Below are 10,578 nucleotides of genomic sequence, written 5' to 3'. Positions count from 1 at the left end.
CATCTTCTCGAACCCACCATCTTGCAGCAACAGGAGGGAGTGGAGTAGCATAAAGTAAAGTGGTAGTAGTGTTATCAACCTCGGCCAGAGATCCTTTCTCGACTCCCTGCGAGAAAGCAATCCCAGAGCCATACTATCCAGTTATCATCACAATCAAAACCTCATCACCATCCAGTTCTCATCACAAGTATCCAGTTCTAGTTGTATCGATCGGGATACAACTCCAAGTGTCCGTTACCGTAGGACAGGCTATCGATAGATGTTTTCTTCCCTGCAGGGGTGCACCAACTTACCCACCACGCTCGATTGACTCCGGCCGGACACACTTTCCTGGGTCATGCCCGGCCTCGGCCAAACAATACGCCGCAACCCGACCTAGACTTAATAGAGAGGCCAGCACGCCGGACTAAACCTATGCCCCCAGGGGTCATGGGCCATCTCCTCGGAAACTCCTGCACGTTGCGTACGCGGCCGGTGAGCAGACCTGGCTACCTCCTTCAACAAGGCAGGCGCTTACGTAGTCTAACCCGGCGCGCGCCACTCAGTCGCTGACGTCTATTAAGCTTCAGCTGATGTATACGACGCAGAACGCCCATACTATGCCCACGTGATGGTTAGTGCTATCAGGCCAGAGGCCCCTCGGATCAAATATCCAAATCATAGTGGATTAGGAACGCGCGGTAACAAGCAGAGACTCACGAAAGATGTGACCCCGTTGCCCCGTCTCGAGGACTTGCGGCAAGGACCAAGAATGCCCGGCCACGCCTCGTAATTATCTCGCGGGCACCTTCCAGGTCAACCCGACTCCTCATCACTCGCAATTATGCTCGCGCGGGCACCCCTCAGGGTCGACCCGTCTTTAGTAACATGGTTCAGTGTAAAGTCATAGTAACCATAGTAACCGTGTGTCCAAACATCAAGGGGAAAACCCGAGGAATCACCCCCGGTGAATTTCACTCGATTTAATCATCAAGGTGAACGTAAGAGGAATCACCCCCGAGGTTCACACTTGAGGGGTTGCACGACAGAGTCGTATCGGAAGTGGTTAAGGCGGAATCACCCTCGATGACCACGACCGAATAGCTACACCACAGGGTTAACATCAGAAGTGCTGTAGAGGTCTCACCCTCGGCACTCGATAGTAACCCAGCAGTGTCGAGCAACTAAGGGGAAAGTGATGTGCGGTGCCGGGGCCTGGTCTTCAATCCCGTTGATCGGGTCTTCAATGATGAAGCAGGGGCAACAAGGACAAGGTGGGGGCCACTGATGGATCACTAACCAACCTATACTAAGCAGTTTAGGATAAGCAGGTAAGGTACAACAACAGATACAAAAGCAGGCTATGCATCAGAATAGGAGCATACAATAACAGTAGCAAAATCTAATGCAAGCATGAGAGAAAGGAATGGGCGATATCGGGATGATCAAAGGGGGGGCTTGCCTGGTTGCTCTGGCAAGGAGGGGTCGTCGTCGACGTAGTCGATCACAGGGGCGGCATCGGTCTTGGGGTCTACCGGAGAGAAGAGGGGGAAGAAACAGTAAATACATAGCAAACAGAGGTAACACTAAGCATGACATGACGATACGTAGCGCTAAGCGTGCTCTAACGCGGTACTACACGTTGCAGACGAAGGGGGGAAACATCCGAGGGTGAATTCCCGATGTTAGGTGGATTCCGGACAAAGGAAAAGAGGGGGAAAGTTCCATGTTCAGCATGCTAGGGGCATGTGACGGATGAACGGACCACGTATTCGGATTCGTTGGATTTTTCTGAGCAACTTTCATATAGAAAACATTTTTATCCGAGCTACGGTTTATTTTCTATGAATTTTTAAAGTTTTATTAATATTCAGAAATTATTTAAATTAACAGAAAAGGAATACGACGTCAGCATGACGCCATGCTGACATCAGCAAGTCAACAGACCGGTTGACTGGTCAAAGCTGACCAATGGGGCCACTGGGACCCACATGTCAGCCTCTGCTGGCTTAATAGTGGATTAACTAAACTAACAGGGTTAATTAGGGGCGTGGGCCCTGGGCGTCAGCGAGTGTTTTAGGTTAACTAATCATTTTTATTTATAAAACGTTATTAGACTAATATAACAGAGGGGGGCCCACATGTCAGTGCCTCGGGGCTGCCCCGTTAGCACGGTTGACTAGTCAAACCAGTCAACGGGGTCAGCGGGTCCACTGGGGGCCACCAGTCAGTGGCACGGGGCGGTGCCACGTGGGTGCTAGCTCGGCACCGGCCGGAGACGCGCCAGAGCTAACTCCGGCGACCATTCCGACGGCCGAGCGAACGGGAGGGCGGCGGGATTCGTCCACAGGGGGTCGTTTCGCGCGCGCGAGGGTGCGTTCGAACGGGCGAACGATGCCGCGTCGAACGGTGGCAGAGGCACAGCCGGACTTGGCCGGAAACGGCGCCGACGACGAGGTTTGCAGCGGCGGTCCTTGGGTGTGAACAGAACGCGGCTCCTGGGGTGTTTTGAGAGAGCTAGGTGGCTGGGCGGTTTCCTGGGCGCGCCAGAAGCATGACGGTCAAGACGGAAGGGCTCGGGCGGCTGCGCTTCGAGCTGCACGCCGGCAATGGCGGACGGCAGCGCGTGGCGTCGGTGCCGGGTAGCTACGGGGCAGCAGCTCGCAAACAGAGGGGGAAGAGGAGAGGGAGAGACGCTCACGTAGGGGCTCACGAAGGCCGGTGCTCAGTTTAGTAGCAGAAGCAGTCGGGGGAGGTCGACGGAGTTCCGCGGCGGCCGGAGAAGAGGACGAAGGGGATCCGGTGCTGCAGCGCCTCCGAGCCCCAGCTGAGGCCACCGCTCGAAGGAGTCGACCCCGGCGGAGCTCGTGGACGTGCAGCCTAAGCTCGAGGTCGACGGTGGCCGCAGTGACGACGGGGGACGGCGGCGATGGCGCTCGGGTGAGGCGGGCGAGCGAGACAGAGAGGGGGAGGAGCGCGTGGATCTGGGAGGCGAGAGAGGGGAGACGTGGGGAATGAGTGGAGCAGGGGAGGAAGAGAGAGCCGGGGACCTTATCCCCTTGCGGACGCCGGTGAACGGGTCCGACGGGGCTCGCCCCTGTTGCGACCCCGGTCGGAGGAACAGGGAGTAGAGGTGACCCCGGGGCGGTGGTTGGTGGGCTGGGCCGGTCGGGTGGTCGAGGCCCAGGTCGGGGTTGGGGCCTTGCTCCTTTTTCTTTTATTTCTGATCTCCCTTTTATTTTTCTGTTTTCTTTTAACATCCTCCATTTGCATTTAAGCCACAAAAATGACTTTGCAAAAAAATGTGGAGGTGGACAGAACAAATACTAGGAAATAATGAGCGTTGCCACAAAAAGTTTGGGAGGCTTTTGAAATGTTTTGGATTTTTCATAAATTAGAAAATCATTTTAATTAAAGCCTTGGCCACTGTTTTATTAGCTTAGGGCATTAAAAACACACTCTAAAATATAGGTTTCAACATGACAAATAACCAGAGATTATTTGCCACACTTTGAACATTTCAGTTTTCAGGTTTGGCAAATATGAATTTTTGACTTCAGATTAGATTTGAATTTGAAGTGTGATTAGGATCAAGTGAAGATTAGCAACAGTAACATGATGACATGGCACCATTAACAGGGGATTACTGTAGCATGACACTCGGGGTGTTACAGTCCTGGTGCTACCGCCGCCCACCGGGGCGACACGTCGTGCGGAGATCGCCCGCATCCGTGCCTCTCTGCCGCAGGCGGCGAGGAAAGGGCCGAGGTACATCCCCGATAGCCCGCTGTGCGAGCAGTACTTTCGTCGCCGCTGATAACCCACAAGTATAGGGGATCGCAACAGTTTTTGATAAGTAAGAGTGTCGAACCCAACGAGGAGCTAAAGGTAGAACAAATATTCCCTCAAGTTCTATCGACCACCGATACAACTCTACGCACGCTTGACATTCGCTTTACCTAGAACAAGTATGAAATTATAAGTACTTTGTAGGTGTTGTTGGATAGGTTTGCAAGATAATAAAGAGTACATAAATAAAAAGTAGGGGCTGTTTAGATAAAGAAACGATAAAGTAAATATAGCGAGTGTGGAAAAGTGGTGGTAGGAGTTGCGAAATTGTCCCTAAGCAATTGACTACTTTACTAGACTGATAGCAAGTATTATGTGGGAGAGGCCACTGCTAGCATGCCATCCCTTACTTGAAATTCTATGCACTTATGATTGTAACTATTAGCAAGCATCCGCAACTACTAATGTTCATTAAGGTAAAATCCAACCATAGCATTAAGATATATTGGTCCCCCTTCAATCCCGTATGCATCAATTTTTATGCTAGGTTGAAGCTTCTGTCACTCTTGCCCTCCAATACATAGTCCTATCAACATACAACTAACCCTATGGTGTGATCCACACGCGCACTCATATGATGGGCACCAAAGTACAGCAACATAACCACAAGCAAATTAAATCAATCATAGCAATTCATCAACCACCGATAGGACAACGAAAATCTACTCAGACATCATAGGATGGCAACACATCATTGGATAATAATATGAAGCATAAAGCACCATGTTCAAGTAGAGGGTACAGCAGGTTGCGGGAGAGTGGACCGCTGTAGATAGAGGGGGGAGGTGATGGAGATGTTGGTGAAGATGGCGGAGATGTTGGTGAAGATCGCGGTGATGATGATGATGGCCACGGCAGCGTTCCGGCGCCACCGGAGGAGAGGGGCCCCCTTCTTCCTCTTCTTCCTTGACCTCCTCCCTAGATGGGAGAAGGGTTTCCCCTCTGGTCCTTGGTCTCCATGGCATGGGAGGGGCGAGAGCCCCTCCGAGATTGGATCTATCTCTTTGTTTCTCTCTGGTTCTGCGTTTTGTTCTGGCTCTGTTTCACCGTTTCGTATATATATGGAGATCCGTAACTCCGATTGGCCTGAAACCTTCGCCGTGATTTTTTCCGAATATTATCTTTCTTGCGGCAAAAGAAGAGCGTCAACCGCCTTACGACGGAGACGTATCAGCATCCCCAAGCTTAATTCCTGCTCGTCCTCGAGTAGGTAAATGATAAAAAAGATAATTTTTGATGTGGAATGCTACCTAGCATAATCTTGATCATATGCCTAATCATGGCATGAATATTAAGACACGAGTGATTCAAAGCAATAGTCTATCCTTTGACATTTAAGACAATAATACTTTAAGCATACTAATAAAGCAATCATGTATTTTCAAAATAACATGGCCAAACCGCCAAAGAAAGTTATCCCTACAAAATCATATAGTCTGGCTATGCTCCATTTTCACCACACAAAATATTCAAATCATGCACAACCCCGATGACAAGCCAAGCAATTGTTTCATACTTTTGACGTTCTCAAACCTTTTCAACTTTCACGCAATACATGAGCGTGAGCCATGGACATAGCACTATAGGTGGAATAGAATATGATGGTGGAGGAGACAAAAAGGAGAAGATAGTCTCACATCAACTAGGCGTATCAACGGGCTATGGAGATGCCCATTAATAGATATCAATGTGAGTGAGCAGGGATTGCCATGCAACGGATGCACTAGAGCTATAAGTGTATGAAAGCTCTAACTGAAACTAAGTGGGTGTGCATCCAACTTGCTTGCTCATGAAGACCTCGGGTATTTGAGGAAGCCCATCATCGGAATATACAAGCCAAGTTCTATAATGAAAATTCCCACTAGTATATGAAAGTGATAACTCAAGAGACTCTCTATATGAAGAACATGGTGCTACTTTGAAGCACAAGTGTGGAAAAAGGATAGTAGCATTGCCCCTTCTCTCTTTTTCTCTCATTTTTTTTGTTTTCTTTGTTTTCTCTTTTTTTGGGCCTTCTATTTTTTTGGCCTTTCTCTCTTTTTTATTTTTTTATTTTTTTCGTTCGGAGTCTCATCCCGACTTGTGGGGGAATCATAGTCTCCATCATCCTTTCCTCACTGGGGCAATGCTCTAATAATGATGATCATCACACTTTTATTTACTTACAACTGGATCTTACAACTGGATATCTAGAACAAAGATATGACTCTATATATGATTGCCTCCGACGGTGTACCGGGATGTGCAATGATCTAGCGTAGCAATGACATAAAAAACAGACAAGCCATGAAAACATCATGCTAGCTATCTTACGATCATGCAAAGCAATATGACAATGAATGCTCAAGTCATGTATATGATGATGGTGGAAGTCGCATGGCAATATATCTCGGAATGGCTATGGAAATGTCATGATAGGTAGGTATGGTGGCTGTTTTGAGGAAGATATACGGTGGGTTTATGGTACCGGCGAAAGTTGCGAGGTACTAGAGAGGTTAGCAATGGTGGAAAGGTGAGAGTGCGTATAATCCATGGATTCAACATTAGTCATAAAGAACTCACATACTTATTGCAAAAATCTATTAGTTATCGAAACAAAGTACTACACGCATGCTCCTAGGGGGATAGATTGGTAGGAAAAGACCATCGCTAGTCCCCGACCGCCACTCATAAGGAAGACAATCAATAAATAAATCATGCTCCGACTTTGTTACATAACGGTTCACCATACGTGCATGCTACAGGAACCACAAACCTCAACACAAGTATTTCTACAATCCACAACTACCCACTAGCATGACTCTAATATTACCATCTTTATATCACAAAACTATTGCAAGGAATCAAACATATCATATTCAATGATCTACAAGTTTTATGTAGGATTTTATGACTAACCATGTGAATGACCAATTCCTGTCATCTCTCTAAATAGATATAAGTGAAGCAAGAGAGTTTAATTATTTCTACAAAATATATGTCCATGCTCTAACAAATATAAGTGAAGCAAAAGAGCATTCTACAAATGGCGGTTGTCTATGTATAGAGAAACATGCAATCCAAACTTCAAATGATATAAGTGAAGCACATGAAGCATTCTATAAAGCCATACTCAAAAGATATAAGTGAAGTGCAAAGAGCATTCTATAAATCAAACAAGAACTATCTCATACCAGCATGGTGCATAAAATAAAAATGAAAACTAAATGCAAAAGACGCTCCAAGATTGCACATATCGCATGAACGAAACGAATCCGAAAACATACCGATACTTGTTGAAGAAAGAGGGGATGCCTCCCCAGCATCCCCAAGCTTAGACGCTTGAGTCTCCTTGAATATTTACTTGGGGTGCCTCGGGCATCCACAAGCTTGAGCTCTTGCCTCTTTTCCTTCTTCTCACATCGAGACCTTCTCGATCATCGAACACTTCATCCATACAAAACTTCAACAGAAAACTCGGTAAGATCCGTTAGTATAATAAAGCAAATCACCACTATAAGTACTATTACAAACCAATTCATATTTTGTTTTTGCATTGTGTCTACTTTAATATAACTTTTTCGTGGCTTAATCCACTAATATAAATTGATAGTTTCATCAAAACAAGCAAACTATGCATTAAAAACAGAATCTGTCTAAAACAGAACAGTCTGTAATAATTTGAACATTCACCATACTTATGATACTTGAAAAATTCTTCAAAAATTAGGAAAAATAAAAAATTTATACAGCAAGACAGTTCAAAAAGAATCAGAACCATTTTACGTTCTAGTAAAAAATTAAAATTCATGCACTACAGCCAAAGTTTCTGTCCTGCACCGCACAAACCAACAAGCATCGTAAACATCCTAAAGGCAAACATTGGCACATTATTTTTATAATACAATGGAATTGTACAAGGGGATAATTATTTTTGTTGAAAATTTTCTGTAATTAAGATTCAAAAAGTTCCCATGGGCATGAACAAAGTTCAAGGACGTCCCCCACTTTCACAATGCTCATCTCTCTCACTTTCACTTTTCTTTTAGAAAAAGTTTTGGGTTCCCCTCTTTATTTTTGTTGTTTTTAAACTATATGAAAGCACTCAACAGAAATAAATGACTCTCTAAAACTTCCGGGTTGTCTCCCTGGCAGCGCTTTCTATAAAGCCATTAAGCTAGGCATATAGTGCTCAAGTAGTGAATCCACCCGGATCCCAAGGTATATCAAAGCCAATTTTAATTAACAATGATTTGTAATTTAGTAGTGAGCACAAAGCAACATATATCAAGCAATGACGAAGTCTAACTCTCTTCCTATGCATCGGCATGTCATAAAAGAACAATTCATGCACACCTAGTAAAGGCCAATGCATAGTATAAACAGTTTCTTGCAATTTTATCATGTTGGAAACATAGAGAGGTGGAGATATAGTTCCTCTCTCATAATAATTGCAAGTAGGAGCAGAAAGCACATGCATATTATATTCATCAAAATCATCATGTGCAACGGTATAAGGCAACCCGTCAATATAATCCTTAATAAGGGTAAACTTCTCCGATATAGTGTAGTCGGGAGAATTCAAAAAGATAATAGGACTATCATGCGTGGGTGCAATAGCAACAGTTTCATGTTTAACACAAGGAACTATAGCAAGTTCATCTCCATAATCATAATTCATATTGGCATCTTGGCCATAAGCATAGCAAGCATCATCAAAAAGGGATATTTCAAAAGAATCATAGGGATCATAACAGTCATCATAGCAATCATCCTTCGGTAAGCGCGAAGGGGAATTAAACAATGTATGAGTTGAAGAGTTACTCTCATTAGAAGGTGGGCACGGGTGATCAGTTCGCTCTTCCTCCTTTTGTTCTTCACTCTCCTCCTCATCTTTTTCATCCAATGAGCTCACAGTGTCATCAACTTCTTCTTCCATAGATTCCTGCAAAATATTAGTCTCTTCTTGGACAGCAGAGACTTTCTTAACAAGTGCATTGATTTCATAATTGTATTCATAATTCCCATAGCAATATTTGAGGATAGCTAAATTTTCAGATCTATAACAAGCATCATCAATATCATCAAACTCTTTAAACATAGATTCAATTTCATAAGCACCCATAAAAGCAACAAATTCTTCTATTTGTTCCACATCATAGTAATCATATATACCTCTAGCATAAGAAGCCAAGGTTTCATTATCATTAAATTTGCATGAAAAGGGGAGGTGTGGAGAATTCATCCTAGAGCAACATGTATAATCATATTCCAAGCATAGTTGTCTAGCGTACCACTTCAATATATAAATTTGATCCCATAATAGTTTCCCTTTTTGTGTAAAGTGGTAATCTCTAAAGTATTCACGTTGATCCAACGTTACTCCCATTACATAATTGAATGGGGTTTTCTTAGGATTATTAAAGTAGTACATAATATCTTTCACATAACCAGCATCGAGGGTTTTAGGAGGTTCCCCATCTCCATGAGCAGAAAGTACACCTAATTTTTTTGGTATTTCATGTTCCATATCCATAACTAAAGATAGAGAACAACTAAGAACAGCAAATAAAAATTACTTAGTGATAAAGCAAACAAGCACAGACGAGAATATTCACCCCACGCTATTGCTCCCCGGCAACGGCGCTAGAAAAAGGTCTTGATAACCCACAAGTATAGGGGATCGCAACATTTTTCGATAAGTAAGAGTGTCGAACCCAACGAGGAGCCAAAGGTAGAACAAATATTCCCTCAAGTTTGCTTTACCTAGAGTGTCGACCACCGATACAACTCTACGCACGCTTGACGTTCGCTTTACCTAGAACAAGTATGAAACTAGAAGTACTTTGTAGGTGTTGTTGGATAGGTTTGCAATATAATAAAGAGTACGTAAATAAAAAGTAGGGGTTGTTTAGATAAAGAAACGATAAAGTAAATATAGCGAGTGTGGAAAAGTGGTGGTAGGAGTTGCGAAATTGTCCCTAAGCAATTGACTACTTTACTAGACCGATAGCAAGTATTATGTGGGAAAGGCCACTGCTAGCATGTCATCCCTTACTTGGAATTCTATGCACTTATGATTGGAACTATTAGCAAGCATCCTCAACTACTAATGTTCATTAAGGTAAAACCCAACCATAGCATTAAGATATGTTGGCCCCCCTTCAATCCCGTATGCATCAATTTCTATGCTAGGTTGAAGCTTCTGTCACTCTTGCCCTCCAATACATAGTCCTATCAACATACAACTAACCCTATGGTGTGATCCACGCACATGCTCATATGATAGGCACCAAAGGACAACAATATAACCACAAGGAAATTAAATCAATCATAACAATTCATCAACCACCGATAGGACAACGAAAATCTACTCAAACATCATAGGATGGCAACACATCATTGGATAATAATATGAAGCATAAAGCACCATGTTCAAGTAGAGGGTATAGCGGGTTGCGGGAGAGTGGGCCGCTGTAGATAGAGGGGGGAAGGTGATGGAGATGTTGGTGAAGATGGCGGAGGTGTTGGTGAAGATCACGGTGATGATGATGATGGCCACGGCGGCATTCCGGAGCCACAGGAGGAGAGGGGGAGAGGGGCCCCCTTCTTCCTCTTCTTCCTTGAGCTCCTCCCTAGATGGGAGAAGGGTTTCCCCTCTGGTCCTTGGCCTCCATGGCATGGGAGGGGCGAGAGCTGTAGGGGAACGTAGTAATTTCAAAAAAATTCCTACGCACACGCAAGATCATGGTGATGCATAGCAACGAGAGG

The sequence above is a fragment of the Triticum aestivum genome, chromosome 7A (genome assembly GCF_018294505.1).
Source record: "Triticum aestivum cultivar Chinese Spring chromosome 7A, IWGSC CS RefSeq v2.1, whole genome shotgun sequence".
NCBI classification, from domain to species: Eukaryota; Viridiplantae; Streptophyta; class Magnoliopsida; order Poales; family Poaceae; genus Triticum; species Triticum aestivum.
The sequence above is the reverse complement of the archived record's forward strand: the minus strand, read 5'-3'. Positions refer to the sequence as shown.